Here is a 15,238-nt window from a genome sequence, read left to right as displayed (position 1 = left end):
TGAAGCAGCTCTTCCTGGAAATCCTTGCCAGGCACATGAAAGATGACCAAATAATGTAGTTAGCATGATTTTTCAGGGGAATTTCATGCTGAACATCACTTTAAACTCCTCTGATGAATCAACTTGACTGGTAGATGAAGGGAATATTATCTGCCTGGGCTTCAGGGAGGTTTTTGACATACCTCTACATGGCATCACACATACATATGGAAGCAATAGTGCAAAGGGGAGGGAATCAGTGTCTTTTCAGTGATGCTGAGGGAAAAGACAAGAGGCAGTGGGCACACACTGAAATACAGGAGATTGCCTTTGAACATCAGTAAATGTTTCTTTACTGTCAGGGTGACTGAACCACGGCACAGACTGCCCAGAAAGATTGTGGAGCCTGGATCTTTGAAGACATTAAAAGTACACCCAGATAGAATCCTGGGCAAGAGGCTCTAGGTATCCTGGTTTAGGCAGGGGGGTTGGGCCTGGTTAGCCCCACCAACCCCTTCCACTCTCTTTCATTCTGTGCTAGTGAATTCTCTTCAAGATGCATTTCAAGCACTGGCATGACAAAGTTCTGTGCAGACAGAGATCCAAATGGACATGGCATCTAAGTTCCTTAAGCAGTGTTCAAGAAGAATGTAAAACTCTGGCACAAGTGTCTCTTCCCGAACTGAATCCCTTTCATGGGAAAATTCCCAGCTCTAGAAAGATCTTCTGATACGCATGCTTAAGACCGACACTGGCTGAGCAAATTTCTCCCTATGTATATCTAAGACCAGTTAGGATCTTCACCCAAAGTGCTGTCAACATAGTCACAGAATGCCTATTGTTAAGAAGTGACAGCTTCCATCAGAATGGCAACTATTGGTCCACAAAATGGATTAATGGATGGGAATTATCTACGTGGGTTAAAAACAAAAATAAAGAGTTGGTCTTTATTTATCAATTTCATGGCAATATTGATAAGGGAAGAAAAAGATCTAAGTCCTTGACTTTCTGGACTCGAGGAAAGATTTTAAAAATTCCTTGTAAAAATGTATGATCACAATCAGACTATTGAAACCATTTTAGTTGGGAACAAAGTTCCAAAATTGTCTAGATAGTGGCAAAGAAGCCAAGAAAATAGGAAAGAAACAAAAAGAGAGCAAAAGAGTCAGCTTCAGTGTACAAGCTCGTTCTAGAAGTAGTCTGCTGGGAAAAGGAACCCCCAGCTAAATTTCCAATGTATGCCTGCGCTTGATTCAGTAACTGGTCAATGTAAAAACCAATCCTTTTGTACAACTTCTTCCAGCAACAAAAACTCCAACAGGTTGACACTACCATCATGCCTGTTCCAGACATATTTAAAAGAGAAATGATGATTTTCTTGAAAACCTACTTACATAAAAGTTGCAAGATGATGGAGGGATTCCCACATCCTCCTTCCTCCATCTGGCTTGAAAGTATATTTGATAAAATATGCAACAAAGCACATGATTTATAAGGGAGAGTCAAATGGATGATTTGGGAATCGATCTCTTGTTGATAGTAAACTTCATATCCACTCGGTGTGACCTTTTAAAACAAAATGTGGAGCTGAGGCATGAATCTGCCACAACAATTGTAAAGCGCACATACACACTCCCCTTCAGATGCCCCCCCCTCCACACACACCTAGGCACACACAGAGATCAGCATAGCAGATCATGAACTCCTTGGAAAAGACTGAAATGCTAAATGCCTCTCTTGATGGGCAAAAGAGCTGGTGCAGTAATTCAAATGCCTGGTACAAAAATTCTGTTTCATATTTAGCTCCTATTTAAAACACAGCTTTTCATTTCATTCTATTTACAGAATATTTTCATTTCATTTGTTTCTTTAAAATTACTTAGTTCTCACCTGTTGTATGTCTAGGAATATTTTCTTCCAAAAATAGAAAAAAATAGATGATATCTTTTCAGCAGAAAACATTGGTTGATACAATTTTCAACCATCATGATATGGAAGAATTCTTCTGTCCCTCTCGAAGGTGGAAGAAGCATTTGGATCACAGATCATCTACAATGAAATACTTGACATGTTTAAGATGCTTTCAATCAATTTTGATCGTCAATTGCTTATTTGTTGTAAACAGTAATTTTTCAGTGAAGGGAAAGTGTGTGTGGTGTATCTACATGATATGTTCAAAGGCAGTTCCTACTAATGGCCAGGCTGAATTCCAGTAAATAATGTCCCGAATGATATTTTGCCGCCTTCTTTGGCACTTCATGAAATCTTACCCCGATGAAGTGCTGAAACACAGAGATTTTTCTCTTAGAGAGTGTCTCATGTTGTAACCTATCCCATGGATTTTATGCTGTAATTCTTATCTCTTTTAAAATTTACTATCTTCTGTACAGTTTTCATGAAACTTTCTGTTACAGTAGTGAATAGCACAGATAAATGTCATTTTGTACAACTTTGAATTTACCCCAAGAGCTGAGAGAAAACTTGATCCTATACTTCAATCCGAGTTTCTTCTATAGTCCAACTTTGTTTCTCTACCATCAAGCTTCTCCTTTGTTGCTGCTCCAAGCCCCGTCCAAGGTGACCTTGAATACTTTCAGGGATGGGACACCCACAACTTCTCTGGGCAACCTGTTCCAGTGTTCCAGCACTCCCACAGTAAAAAAGGCCTTCCTTTCATCTAATATGTGTAGGAAATCATAAATCTAGGCATAGAAGCTTGGAGTGCAAATTTGAAATTCTTTGTATTTGAAGCACATTTTATATGAATACTGACTTCCAGATGACTAAAAGATGTTGATGGGCATTTGAGCTGACAAGTTTTGAAAAAGTGCACGGAAATTAAAATTGAAACCACTAAAATGAAAAACTTCTTGCCATTTTCTTTTTCCTCTCCTATTCAAAATTGCATATGTCAGATATCAGTGCTTCATGCAAACCTCTCAGATGCTCTCAGAGAAAAAGCTTTTCTTTCAGACTAAGTTGCGGTTGACGTAGAACACTAGCAGGAGTGAAAGATTTTCTGGGCATCGGGGCAGCACGTTCTCCTTGGATTTGTGTGCAGAATGCCTTTTATCCAAACTGGAAAATAGATCCCAGCTCTGTTCTATTCATCATTCTTACTTCATCAGGCCAGAAGATTCTGTGAAAAGTAGCCTGTGGACCTTGAAGACAGCGCATGTGAACCAGATGAGAGGTGATAGAGAAGTTGAGGGAGAGAAGAAAGAGCATAAGGCTGAAACCAGAAAGTATTTCTCCACGTGATCATGGAAGATTGCAGGAGCCACTTGGAACTATCAAACCAGCCCAACTTGGCACTGGTGCCACCTTGGGTCTGGGAGCCATCTTGCATATCGTGCATTTTAAGGAGCCAGCTGGCCACAACCAGCCATATGCCCCCAAACACAAACCACGGCCCTTTTCTCTGGCAAAAAAAACTCAGCTGCCCTGCTTCTGGATGGCAGATTGCAGGAGTCACTTGGGATTATCACACCAGCACAACACGGCACTGGTGCCACCTTGGATCTGAAAACCATCCTGCGTATCGTACATATTCAGGAACCAGCAGAACACTCCCAGCCACAGGCCACCAAACACAAACAACGCCCCATTTCCCTGGCAAACAAAATTACGCTGCCCCGCTTCTGGATGGCAGATTGCAGGAGCCACTTGGGACTATCAAACCAGCCCGACTTGGTATTGCTACCACCTTGGATCTGGGAACCATCCTGCGTATTGTAGATTTTCAGGGGCCAGCCGGTCACTCTCAGCCATATGCCCCCAAACACAAACATCGGCCCTTTTCTCTGGCAAACAAAACTCAACTGCCCCTCTTCTGGATGGCAAGTTGCAGGACGCACTTGGTACTACAAAAAGAGCCCGACTTGGCAGTGGTGCCACCTTGGCTCTGGGAACCATCCTGCGTATCGAGCATTTTAAGGAGCCAGCCGGAAATTCCCAGCCGTACGCCCCAAAAAAAAACCACGGACCTTTTCTCTGGCAAAAAAAACTCAGCTGCCCCGCTTCTGGATGGCAGATTGCAGGAGTCACTTTGAATCATACCACCAGCCTTACTTGGCACTGGTGCCACCTTGGATCTGGGAACCATCCTGCCTATCGTAGCTTTTCAGGAGCAAGCCGGTCACTCCCAGCCATAGGCCCCAGACACAAAGCTCTGCCCGTTTCCCTGGCAAACAAAAGTAAGCTGCCCCACTTCTGGATGGCAGATTGCAGGACGCACTTGGTACTATCAAACCAGCCTACCTTGGCAATGGTGCAACCTTGGGTCTGGTAAACATCCTGCGTATCGTGGATTCTAAGGAGCCAGCCGGCCATTCCCGGCACAGGCCCCCAAACACAAACAACGGCACTCTTCCCTGGCAAACAAAACTCGCCTGCCAACTTTTTCATGGCAGATTGCAGGAGCCACTTTGCACCATCAAACTAGCCCGACTTGGCACTGGTGCCACCTCTGGTCTGGGAACCATCCTGCGTATCGTGGATTCTAATTAGCCAGCCGGCCACTCCCAGCCACAGGCCCCCAAACACAAACAATGGCGCTTTTCCCTGGAAAACAAAACTCGCCTGCCAACTTTTTGATGGCAGATTGCAGGAGCCACTTGGTACTATCAAATCAGCCCAACTTGGCACTGGTGCCACCATGGGTCTGGTCACCATCCTGCCTATCGTAGCTTTTCAGGAGCCAGCCGGTCACTCCCAGCCATAGGCCCCCAGACACAAACCTCGGCCCGTTTCCCTGGCAAACAAAAGTAAGCTGCCCCGCTTCTGGATGGCAGATTGCAGGAGCCATTTGATACTATCAAACCAGCCCGACTTGGCACTGGTGCCACCTCTGGTCTGGGAACCATGCTGCGTATCGTGGATTCTAAGGAGCTGGCCGGCCACTCCCAGCCACAGTCCACCAAACACAAACAACAGAACTTTTCCCTGGAAAACAAAACTCGCCTGCCAACTTTTTCATGGCAGATGGCAGGAGCCACTTTTCACCATCAAACTAGCCCGACTTGGCACTGGTGCCACCTCTGGTCTGGGAACCATCCTGCGTATCGTAGCTTTTCAGGAGCCAGCCGGTCACTCCCAGCCATAGGTCCCCAAACACAAACCTCGGCCCGTTTCCCTGGCAAACAAAACTCAACTGCCCCTCTTCTGGATGGCAAATTGCAGGACGCACTTGGTACTACAAAAACAGCACAACTTGGCACTGGTGCCACCTTTGGTCTGGTCACCATCCTGCGTATCGTAGCTTTTCAGGAGCCAGCCGGTCACTCCCAGCCATAGGTCCCCAAACACAAACCTCGGCCCTTTTCTCTGGCAAACAAAACTCAGCTGCCCCGCTTCTGGATGGCAGATTGCAGGAGCCACTTGGTACTATCAAACCAGCCCGACTTGGCACTGGTGCCACCTTGGGTCTGTGAACCATCCTGCGTATTGTGGATTGACAGGAGCGAGCCGACCACTCTCGGCCACAGACCCCAATCAAAAACAATGGCCCCATTCACAGGCAAAAAAAACTCAGCTGCCCCACTTCTGGATGGGAGATTGCAGGAGGCGCTAGACGCTGTCAAACCAGCCCTACATGGCACTGGTGCCACCTTGGGTCTGGGAACCATGCCGCGTATCATGGAATTTCAGGAGCCAGCCGGCCACTCCCAGCCATAGGCCCCCAGACACAAACCTCGGTCCGTTTCCCTGGCAAACAAAAGTAAGCTACCCCGCTTCTGGATGGCAGATTGCAGGGGCCACTTGGTACTATCAAACCAGCCCAACTTGGCACTGCTGCCACCATGGGTCTGGTAGCCATCCTGCCTATCGTAGCTTTTCAGGAGCCAGCCGGCCACTCCCAGCCACAGGCCCCCAAACAAAAACAACGGCGCTTTTCCCTGGAAAACAGAACTCGCCTGCCAACTTTTTGATGGCAGATTGCAGGAGCCGCTTGGTACTATCAAACCAGCCCAACTTGGCACTGGTGCCACCATGGGTCTGGTCACCATCCTGCCTATCGTAGCTTTTCAGGAGCCAGCCGGTCACTCCCAGCCATAGGCCCCCAGACGCAAACTACGGCCCGTTTCCCTGGCAAACAAAAGTAAGCTGCCCCGCTTCTGGATGGCAGATTGCAGGAGCCACTTTGTGGTATCAAACCAGCCCAAATTAGCCCTGGTGCCACCACTGGTCTGGGAACCATCCTGCGTATCGTGGATTCTAAGGAGCCAGCCGGCCACTCCCAGGCACAGGACCCCAAACACAAACAACGGCGCTTTTCCCTGGAAAACAAAACTCGCCTGCCAACTTTTTGATGGCAGATTGCAGCAACCACTTGGTACTATCAAACCAGCCCAACTTGGCACTGGTTCCACCATGGGTCTGGTCACCATCCTGCCTATCGTAGCTTTTCAGGAGCCAGCCGGTCACTCCCAGCCATAGGCCCCAGACACAAAGCACTGCCGGTTTCCCTGGCAAACAAAAGTATGCTACCCCGCTTCAGGATGGCAGATTGCAGGAGCCACTTTGCACCATCAAACCAGCCCGACTTGGCACTGGTGCCACCTCTGGTCTGGGAACCATCCTGCGTATCGTGGATTATAAGGAGCCAGCTGGCCACTCCCAGCCACAGGCCCCCAAACACAAACAACGGCGCTTTTCCCTGGAAAACCAAAGTGGCCTGCCAACTTTTTAATGGCAGATTGCAGGAGACACTTTGCACCATCAAACTAGCCCGACTTGGCACTGGTGCCACCTCTGGTCTGGGAACCATCCTGCGTATCGTGGATTCTAATTAGCCAGCCGGCCACTCCCAGCCACAGGCCCCCAAACACAAACAACGGCGCTTTTCCTGGAAAACAAATCTCGCCTGCCAACATTTTGATGGCAGATTGCAGGAGCCACTTTGCACCATCAAACCAGCCCGACTTGGCACTGGTGCCACCTCTGGTCTGGGAACCATCCTGCGTATCGTGGATTCTAAGGAGCCAGCCGGCCACTCCCAGCCACAGGACCCCAAACACAAACAACGGTGCTTTTCCCTGGAAAACAAAACTCGCCTGCCAACTTTTTGATGGCAGATTGCAGGAACCACTTGGTACTATCAAACCAGCCCAACTTGGCACTGGTGCCACCATGGGTCTGGTCACCATCCTGCCTATCGTAGCTTTTCAGGAGCCAGCTGGTCACTCCCAGCCATAGGCCCCAGACACAAAGCTCTGCCCGTTTCCCTGGCAAACAAAAGTAAGCTGCCCCGCTTCTGGATGGCAGATTGCAGGAGCCACTTGGTACTATCAACCCAGCCTACCTTGGCAATGGTGCAACCTTGGGTCTGGGAACCATCCTACGTATCGTGGATTCTAAGGAGCCAGCCGCCCATTCCCGGCGACAGGCCCCAAAACACAAACAACGGCACTCTTCCCTGGCAAACAATACTCGCCTGCCAACTTTTTCATGGCAGATTGCAGGAGCCACTTTGCACCATCAAACTAGCCCGACTTGGCACTGGTGCCACCTCTGGTCTGGGAACCATCCTGCGTGTCGTGGATTCTAATTAGCCAGCCGGCCACTCCCAGCCACAGGACCCCAAACACAAACAACGGCACTCTTCCCTGGAAAACAGAACTCACCTGCCAACTTTTTGATGGCAGATTGCAGGATCCACTTGGTACTATCAAATCAGCCCAACTTGGCACTGGTGCCACCATGGGTCTGTTAACCGTCCTGCCTATCGTTGCTTTTCAGGAGCCAGCCGGTCACTTCCAGCCATAGGCCCCCAGACACAAACCTCGGTCCGTTTCCCTGGCAAACAAAAGTAAGCTACCCCGCTTCTGGATGGCAGATTGCAGGGGCCACTTGGTACTATCAAACCAGCCCAACTTGGCACTGCTGCCACCATGGGTCTGGTAGCCATCCTGCCTATCGTAGCTTTTCAGGAGCCAGCCGGCCACTCCCAGCCACAGGCCCCCAAACAAAAACAACGGCGCTTTTCCCTGGAAAACAGAACTCGCCTGCCAACTTTTTGATGGCAGATTGCAGGAGCCGCTTGGTACTATCAAACCAGCCCAACTTGGCACTGGTGCCACCATGGGTCTGGTCACCATCCTGCCTATCGTAGCTTTTCAGGAGCCAGCCGGTCACTCCCAGCCATAGGCCCCCAGACGCAAACTACGGCCCGTTTCCCTGGCAAACAAAAGTAAGCTGCCCCGCTTCTGGATGGCAGATTGCAGGAGCCACTTTGTGGTATCAAACCAGCCCAAATTAGCCCTGGTGCCACCACTGGTCTGGGAACCATCCTGCGTATCGTGGATTCTAAGGAGCCAGCCGGCCACTCCCAGGCACAGGACCCCAAACACAAACAACGGCGCTTTTCCCTGGAAAACAAAACTGGCCTGCCAACTTTTTGATGGCAGATTGCAGCAACCACTTGGTACTATCAAACCAGCCCAACTTGGCACTGGTTCCACCATGGGTCTGGTCACCATCCTGCCTATCGTAGCTTTTCAGGAGCCAGCCGGTCACTCCCAGCCATAGGCCCCAGACACAAAGCACTGCCGGTTTCCCTGGCAAACAAAAGTATGCTACCCCGCTTCAGGATGGCAGATTGCAGGAGCCACTTTGCACCATCAAACCAGCCCGACTTGGCACTGGTGCCACCTCTGGTCTGGGAACCATCCTGCGTATCGTGGATTATAAGGAGCCAGCTGGCCACTCCCAGCCACAGGCCCCCAAACACACACAACGGCGCTTTTCCCTGGAAAACCAAAGTGGCCTGCCAACTTTTTAATGGCAGATTGCAGGAGACACTTTGCACCATCAAACTAGCCCGACTTGGCACTGGTGCCACCTCTGGTCTGGGAACCATCCTGCGTATCGTGGATTCTAATTAGCCAGCCGGCCACTCCCAGCCACAGGCCCCCAAACACAAACAACGGCGCTTTTCCTGGAAAACAAATCTCGCCTGCCAACATTTTGATGGCAGATTGCAGGAGCCACTTTGCACCATCAAACCAGCCCGACTTGGCACTGGTGCCACCTCTGGTCTGGGAACCATCCTGCGTATCGTGGATTCTAAGGAGCCAGCCGGCCACTCCCAGCCACAGGACCCCAAACACAAACAACGGTGCTTTTCCCTGGAAAACAAAACTCGCCTGCCAACTTTTTGATGGCAGATTGCAGGAACCACTTGGTACTATCAAACCAGCCCAACTTGGCACTGGTGCCACCATGGGTCTGGTCACCATCCTGCCTATCGTAGCTTTTCAGGAGCCAGCTGGTCACTCCCAGCCATAGGCCCCAGACAAAAAGCTCTGCCCGTTTCCCTGGCAAACAAAAGTAAGCTGCCCCGCTTCTGGATGGCAGATTGCAGGAGCCACTTGGTACTATCAACCCAGCCTACCTTGGCAATGGTGCAACCTTGGGTCTGTGAACCATCCTGCGTATCGTGGATTCTAAGGAGCCAGCCGGCCATTCCCGGCCACAGGCCCCCAAACACAAACAACGGTAGTCTTCCCTGGAAAACAGAACTCGCCTGCCAACTTTTTGATGGCAGATTGCAGGATCCACTTGGTACTATCAAATCAGCCCAACTTGGCACTGGTGCCACCATGGGTCTGTTAACCGTCCTGCCTATCGTTGCTTTTCAGGAGCCAGCCGGTCACTTCCAGCCATAGGCCCCCAGACACAAACCGTGGTCCGTTTCCCTGGCAAACAAAAGTATGCTACCTCGCTTCTGGATGGCAGATTGCAGGGGCCACTTTGCACCATCAAACTGGCCCGACTTGTCACTGGTGCCACCTCTGGTCTGGGAACCATCCTGCGTATCGTGGATTCTAATTAGCCAGCCGGCCACTCCCAGCCACAGGCCCCCAAACACAAACAACGGCGCTTTTCCCTGGAAAACAAAACTCGCCTGCCAACTTTTTGATGGCAGATTGCAGGAGCCACTTGGTACTATCAAACCAGCCCAACTTGGCACTGGTGCCACCTCTGGTCTGGGAACCATCCTGCGTATCATGGATTCTAAGGAGCCAGCCGGCCACTCCCAGCCATCGGGCCCCAAACACAAACAACGGCGCTTTTCCCGGGAAAACAAAACTGGCCTGCCAACTTTTTGATGGCAGATTGCAGGAGCCACTTGGTACTATCAAACCAGGCCAACTTGGAACTGGTGCCACCTTGGCTCTTGGAACCATCCTGCCTATTGTGGATTTTCAGGGGTCAGCCGGCCACTCTCAGCCATATGCCCTCAAACACAAACCACGGCCCTTTTCTCTGGCAAACAAAACTCAACTGCCCCTCTTCTGGATGGCAAATTGCAGGACGCACTTGGTACTACAAAAACAGCACAACTTGGCACTGGTGCCACCTTTGGTCTGGTCACCATCCTGCGTATCGAGCATTTTCAGGGGTCATCCGGCCACTCTCAGCCATATGCCCTCAAACACAAACCACAGCGCTTTTCTCTAGCAAACAAAAATCCGCTGCCCCGCTTCTGGATGGCAGATTGCAGGAGCCACTTTGCACCATCAAACCAGCCCGACTTGGCACTGGTGCCACCTTGGGTCTGTGAACCATCCTGCGTATTGTGGATTGTCAGGAGCCAGCCGACCACTCTCGGCCACAGACCCCAATCAAAAACAACGGCCCGATTCACAGGCAAAAAAAACTCAGCTGCCCCACTTCTGGATGGGAGATTGCAGGAGGCGCTTGACTCTGTCAAACCAGCCCTACTTGGCACTGGTGCCACCTTGGGTCTGGGAATCATGCCGCGTATCATGGAATTTCAGGAGCCAGCCGGCCACTGCCAGCCACAGGACCCAAACATATACCACAGCCCTTTTCTCTGGCAAGCAAAACTCAGCTGCCCCGCTTTTAGATGGCAGATTGCAGGAGCCACTTGGTACTATCAAACCAGCCCAACTTGGCAGTGGTGCCACCATGGGTCTGGTCACCATCCTGCCTATCGTAGCTTTTCACGACCGAGCCGGTCACTCCCAGCCATAGGCTCCCAGAAACAAACCACGGCCCCTTTCCTTGGCAAAAAAAAGTAAGCTGCCCCGCTTCTGGATGGCAGATTGCAGGAGCCACTTTGTGGTATCAAACCAGCCCAACTTAGCCCTGGTGCCACCATTGGTCTGGGAACCATCCTGCGTATCGTGGATTCTAAGGAGCCAGCCGGCCACTCCCAGCCACAGGCCCCCAAACACAAACAACGGTGCTTTTCCCTGGAAAACAAAACTCGCCTGCCAACTTTTTGATGGCAGATTGCAGGAACCACTTGGTACTATCAAACCAGCCCAACTTGGCACTGGTGCCACCATGGGTCTGGTAACCATCCTGCCTATCGTAGCTTTTCAGGAGCCAGCCGGTCACTCCCAGCCATAGGCCCCAGACACAACGCACTGCCAGTTTCCCTGGCAAACAAAAGTATGCTACCCCGCTTCAGGATGGCAGATTGCAGGAGCCACTTTGCACCATCAAACCAGCCCGACTTGGCACTGGTGCCACCTCTGGTCTGGGAACCATCCTGCGTATCGTGGATTATAAGGAGCCAGCTGGCCACTCCCAGCCACAGGCCCCCAAACACAAACAACGGCGCTTTTCCCTGGAAAACAAAAGTGTCCTGCCAACTTTTTAATGGCAGATTGCAGGAGCCACTTTGCACCATCAAACTAGCCCGACTTGGCACTGGTGCCACCTCTGGTCTGGGAACCATCCTGCGTATCGTGGATTCTAAGGAGCCAGCCGGCCACTCCCAGCCACAGGCCCCCAAACACAAACAACGGCACTTTTCCCTGGAAAACAAAACTCGCCTGCCAACTTTTTGATGGCAGATTGCAGGAGCCACATGGTACTATCAAACCAGCCCAACTTGGCACTGGTGCCACCATGGGTCTGGTCACCATCCTGCCTATCGTAGCTTTTCAGGAGGCAGCCGGTCACTCCCTGCCATAGGCCCCCAGAAAAAACCTCGGCCTGTTTCCCTGGGAAACAAAAGTAAGCTACCCCGCTTCTGGATGGCAGATTGCAGGAGGCACTTTGCACCATCAAACCAGCCCGACTTGGCACTGGTGCTACCTCTGGTCTGGGAAACATCCTGCGTATCGTGGATTCTAAGGAGCCAGCCGGCCACTCCCAGCCACAAGCCCCCAAACACAAACAACGGCGCTTTTCCCTGGAAAACAAAACTCGCCTGCCAACTTTTTGATGGTAGATTGCAGGAGCCGCTTGGTACTATCAAATCAGCCCAACTTGGCACTGGTGCCACCATGGTGTGGGAACCATCCTGCGTATCGTGGATTCTAATTAGCCAGCCGTCCACTCCCAATCATAGGCCCCCAAACACAAGCAACGACGCTTTCTCCTGGAAAAAAAAACTGGACTGCCAACATTTTGATGGCAGATTGCAGGAGCCACTTGGTACTATCAAACAAGCCCGACTTGGAACTGGTGCCACCTCTGGTCTGGTAACCATCCTGCGTATCGTGGATTCTAAGGAGCCAGCCGGCCACTCTCAGCCATATGCCCTCAAACACAAACCACGGCGCTTTTCTCTGGCAAACAAAACTCAACTGCCCCTCTTCTGGATGGCAAATTGCAGGACGCACTTGGTACTACAAAACCAGCCCAACTTGGCACTGGTGCCACCATGGGTCTGGTCACCATCCTGCGTATCGTAGCTTTTCAGGAGCCAGCCGGTCACTCCCAGCCATAGGCCCCCAGACACAAACCTCGGCCCGTTTCCCTGGCAAAGAAAAATAAGCTGCCCCTCTTCTGGAGGGCAGATTGCAGGAGCCAATTGGTACTATCAAACCAGCCCGACTTGGAACTGGTGCCACCTCTGGTCTGGGAACCATCCTGCGTATCGTGGATTCTAAGGAGCCAGCCGGCCACTCCCAGCCACAGGCCCCCAAACACAAACAACGGCGCTCTTCTCTGGCAAAATAAACTGGCCTGCCAACTTTTTGATGGCAGATTGCAGGAGCCACTTGGTACTATCAAACCAGCCCAACTTGGCCCTGGTGCCACCATGGGTCTGGTCACCATCCTGCCTATCGTAGCTTTTCAGGAGCCAGCCGGTCACTCCCAGCCATAGGCCCCAGACACAAAGCTCTGCCCGTTTCCCTGGCAAACAAAAGTAAGCTGCCCCGCTTCTTGATGGCAGATTGCAGGAGCCACTTGGTACTATCAAACCAGCCTACATTGGCAATGGTGCAACCTTGGGTCTGTGAACCATCCTGCGTATCGTGGATTCTAAGGAGCCAGCCGGCCATTCCCGGCCACAGGCCCCCAAACACAAACAACGGCACTCTTCCCTGGAAAACAGAACTCGCCTGCCAACTTTTTGATGGCAGATTGCAGGATCCACTTGGTACTATCAAATCAGCCCAACTTGGCACTGGTGCCACCATGGGTCTGTTAACCGTCCTGCCTATCGTTGCTTTTCAGGAGCCAGCCGGTCACTTGCAGCCATAGGCCCCAGACACAAACCTCGGTCCGTTTCCCTGGCAAACAAAAGTAAGCTACCCCGCTTCTGGATGGCAGATTGCAGGGGCCACTTTGCACCATCAAACTGGCCCGACTTGTCACTGGTGCCACCTCTGGTCTGGGAACCATCCTGCGTATCGTGGATTCTAATTAGCCAGCCGGCCACTCCCAGCCACAGGCCCCCAAACACAAACAACGGCGCTTTTCCCTGGAAAACAAAACTCGCCTGCCAACTTTTTGATGGCAGATTGCAGGAGCCACTTGGTACTATCAAACCAGCCCAACTTGGCACTGGTGCCACCTCTGGTCTGGGAACCATCCTGCGTATCGTGGATTCTAAGGAGCCAGCCGGCCACTCCCAGCCATCGGGCCCCAAACACAAACAACGGCGCTTTTCCCTGGAAAACAAAACTGGCCTGCCAACTTTTTGATGGCAAATTGCAGGAGCCACTTGGTACTATCAAACCAGCCCAACTTGGCACTGGTGCCACCTTGGCTCTGGGAACCATCCTGCCTAATGTGGATTTTCAGGGGTCAGCCGGCCACTCTCAGCCATATGCCCTCAAACACAAACCACGGCGCTTGTCTCTGGCAAACAAAACTCAACTGCCCCTCTTCTGGATGGCAAATTGCAGGAGCCACTTGGTACTATCAAACCAGCCCGACTTGGCCCTGGTGCCACCTTGGGTCTGTGAACCATCCTGCGTATTGTGGATTGTCAGGAGCCAGCCGACCACTCTCGGCCACAGACCCCAATCAAAAACAACGGCCCGATTTACAGGCAAAAAAAACTCAGCTGCCCCACTTCTGCATGGGAGACTGCAGGAGGCGCTTGACTCTGTCAAACCAGCCCTACTTGGCACTGGTGCCACCTTGGGTCTGGGAATCATGCCGCGTATCATGGAATTTCAGGAGCCAGCCGGCCACTGCCAGCCACAGGACCCAAACATATACCACAGCCCTTTTCTCTGGCAAGCAAAACTCAGCTGCCCCGCTTTTAGATGGCAGATTGCAGGAGCCACTTGGTACTATCAAACAAGCCCGACTTGGAACTGGTGCCAGCTCTGGTCTGGGAACCATCCTGCGTATCGTGGATTCTAAGGAGCCAGCCGGCCACTCCCAGCCACAGGCCACCAAATAAATCAACGGCACTTTTCCCTGGAAAACAAAACTGGCCTGCCAACTTTTTGATGGCAGATTGCAGGAGCCGCTTGGTACTATCAAACCAGCCCAACTTGGCACTGGTGCCACCATGGGTCTGGTCACCATCGTGCCTATCGTAGCTTTTCAGGAGCCAGCCGGTCACTCCCAGCCATAGGCCCCCAGACAAAAACCTCGGTCCGTTTCCCTGGGAAACAAAAGTAAGCTGCTCCGCTACTGGTTTGCAGATTGCAGGAGCTATTTACTACTATCAAACCAGCCCAACTTGGCACTGGTGCCACCGTGGCTCTGGGAACCATCCTGCCTATTGTGGATTTTCAGGGGTCAGCCGGCCACTCTCAGCCATATGCCCTCAAACACAAACCACGGCCCTTTTCTCTGGCAAACAAAACTCAACTGCCCCTCTTCTGGATGGCAAATTGCAGGACGCACTTGGTACTATAAAAACAGCACAACTTGGCATTGGTGCCACCTTGGCTCTGGTCACCATCCTGCGTATAGAGGTTTTTCAGGAGCCTGCCGGCCACTCCCAGCCATATGCCCCCAAAAACAAACCACGGCCCTTTTCTCTGGCAAACAAAACTCAACTGCCCCTCTTCTGGATGGCAAATTG

Source organism: Melospiza melodia, unplaced genomic scaffold (assembly GCF_035770615.1).
Source record: "Melospiza melodia melodia isolate bMelMel2 unplaced genomic scaffold, bMelMel2.pri scaffold_34, whole genome shotgun sequence".
NCBI lineage: Eukaryota > Metazoa > Chordata > Aves > Passeriformes > Passerellidae > Melospiza > Melospiza melodia.
The sequence above is the reverse complement of the archived record's forward strand: the minus strand, read 5'-3'. Positions refer to the sequence as shown.